Below are 3,146 nucleotides of genomic sequence, written 5' to 3'. Positions count from 1 at the left end.
GCACACATTGCCAAAAATATTCTGAATGTTGTAAGTCGAACCACCGGCGAAAATTTCTGGTAGAAGTCAATACCTTCTTTCTGAGCAAATCTTTTCACCACCAATCTCGCACGATACCGCTCCAATTGGTCATTGCCATCAAGTATGATCTTGTATACCCATTTGTTTCCAATGGCTTTTATTCCGTGTGGTAGTGGTACAAGTTCCCATGTCTTGTTCTTGAGTAGAGCTTCAATTTCTTCGTGCATTGCTGTCATCCACAAAGCAACATCTGAGCTGTATAAAGCTTCATGGAAAGTTGAAGGCTCTCCATCCTCTGTTAGAAGACAGTATGCAATGTTGATCTCTGTGACATACTCCGAGTGCCACGTCGGTGGTCGTCTCTCACGAGTTGACCGACGAACTTCTGGAGCCTCAGACTCGACTGGTTCTTGTTCCTCGTGCTCTGGTGCTGCTTCAGAAGAATCTGAATCTTCTAGATTATTTTCCACATATACTGGCACAGTCTCTGACTTTTCTTTTGTAGTGCCATCATCCTCATCTCTCCTTTGCAGTTGATCTTCTACAAAGATAACATCTCTGCTGATGACGATCTTGTGGGCAGTGGGGTCCCACAGACGATACCCCTTTACTCCATCAGCATACCCCAAGAAGATACATCTTCTAGATTTTGGATCCAGCTTTGTTCTTTCTTGGGCATTGTACATCACGTACACAGGACATCCAAATGCATGTAGGTAGGAATAATCAGCTGGCTTTCCAGTCCACATCTCCATCGCTGTCTTCAGCCCAATAGCTGTAGATGGCGATCGATTTACTATATAACATGCAGTTTTGGCTGCTTCTGCCCAGAATGAATTGGGTAGACCAGCAGTCCTCAACATAGCTCTTATTCTTTCTGTAAGAGTTCTGTTCATCCGCTCCGCCACTCCGTTTTGTTGAGGAGTGTATGCCACCGTGAACTGCCTCTGAATACCTTCTTGCTTACAGAAAGCAAGAAACTCACCGTCTGTATACTCTCCACCATTATCTGTCCTCAAGCACTTGATCTTTTTACCAGATTCAAGTTCCACCCGCGCTTTGTATTCTTTAAACACTGGAAATACATCTGACTTTTTCTTAATTGGATACACCCAACATCTTCTGGAATAATCATCAATGAAAGTCACCATGTACTTTGCACCTCCCATGGATATATCCGGTGATTCCCAGACATCAGAATGAATCAAGTCTAGAATATATTTACTTCTAGCAATAGATCTACTGAATTTTAATCTATGCTGCTTACTTGTAACACAATGCTCGCAAAATGGTAAACTTACCGATTTGAGCCCCGGAAGCAATTTTCGCTCAGAGAGAATCTTCAAACCTTGTTCTGACATGTGACCAAGCTTGAGATGCCACATCATCGTTGACTCTTCTTCATTTGATGCGACACACGCATCAGCCTCCAGTAGTGTTTCTCCTTTAAGCATGAATAAATTAGCACTGATCTTTTCTGCCTTCATCAATACAAGCGCGCCTTTAATGATCTTCATAATTCCATTCTCCACATGAGTTTTGTACCCATTACTATCCATTTGTCCTAAAGACAATAGATTTTTCTTCAGGCCGTTGACATGTCGTACCTCTCCAATTGTGCGAATTGTACCATCAAACATTTTTATTTTGATAGTACCAATACCAGCGATCTCCAAGGCATGATCGTTACCCATATATACAGATCCTCCTGAGATAGGTTCATATGTGTGGAACCATTCTCTCCTAGAGGTCATGTGCCAGGTAGCTCCTGAGTCTATAAGCCAGACATCAGAAAGTCGTTTTCTGCCTTCTGAAACAGTTGTTGCCTCGCTGTAGAGAATTTCGCCATCATCTGAGGTACTTGCTACACACCCCTGAGCATTTGATGACTCAGGTTCTTTACCCTCTCTTCTCTTCTGGTTACTCCAACACTCTTTCTTGACGTGCCCTTTCTTGCCACAGTTGTAGCATTTAACATTCTTCTTATTTCTGGATTTTGATCTACCATAATTTTGACTCCCACTGGGGCCACGTTCCGTTGATCTCCCTCTCGTTACTGATAGCGCTTCCGCTTGCTGCGAACTTGCTTGTCTGTTTTCCTTATTTTTCCGCCTGCTTTCCTCATTTAATACGGAGGCTGCAACATCGTCGAAAACTAGACTCTCCACTGGATTGTTGTTCGTCAGGTTGATGATGAGTTGATCATACGAATCTGGTAGACTTTGAAGTAGAAGCTCTGCACGTTCATTTTCCTCTATATTATGACCCAATGTTGTGAGTTGTGAAAATAGAGTCTTCAATGTGTTGATGTGGTCAGTCACCATTGTAGATTCCGCCATTCGAAGAGTATAGAGTTTTCTCTTCAAGAAAATTTTGTTGTGTAGTGACTTGGCCTCGTACAATTTTGTGAGAGTATCCCATATTTCCTTCGCTGTGTTTTTCTCTGCCACACTGGATAATACTCCGTCTGCAAGTGCCAAGTGTAGATCAGAAATGGCGTTGCCATCTATCTCGTTCCACTTGTCATCAGTTATCTCCATGGGCCTTTCTCCAATTGCTGCCAAGCAATTATTTTTCCTCAATACAGCTTTCATCTTCATTTTCCACAACGAAAAATTATTTCCGTTAAATTTCTCAATTTCATACTTTGCCGCCATTTTGTTGATAAATACTGCACACAAGCTGGTATACCACCTTGAATAGTTATGAGTATGTGTGAGAATGCACACCAGGAAAGTTCCCAGGAAAGACTGGAGGGGTCACAATGGTCCCACTTAAAACCCAGACTCCTTAAGCTCTTATCGCCATTGTGACAGAACTTTCCTAGACATGTACAGAATCACACAGTTGCTTTACTCACACCACTATTCCCTGCTTTGTACCGCAAAATTCTTGGATCGCTTCCACCGTTTCACGTGAATAGTACCGTATACATGAATAGTACCGTACACCGTATACGTGAATACGTGAACAATCCCTGACTCCAAAAATACAACCAATAGCTCTGATACCACTGTTAGAATATTAGTGGGTGAAGCAGGACCGCAGCTAAATGAAATTGGAAATTAAATAAAGAACAGCTCAATAGAGGACCCCCAAAATTAACGTGGTTCGGCTTTTAAAAT

Source organism: Citrus clementina, unplaced genomic scaffold (assembly GCF_000493195.1).
Source record: "Citrus clementina cultivar Clemenules unplaced genomic scaffold, Citrus_clementina_v1.0 scaffold_8, whole genome shotgun sequence".
Classification (NCBI taxonomy): domain Eukaryota; kingdom Viridiplantae; phylum Streptophyta; class Magnoliopsida; order Sapindales; family Rutaceae; genus Citrus; species Citrus x clementina.
This window is presented reverse-complemented; position numbering follows the sequence as displayed.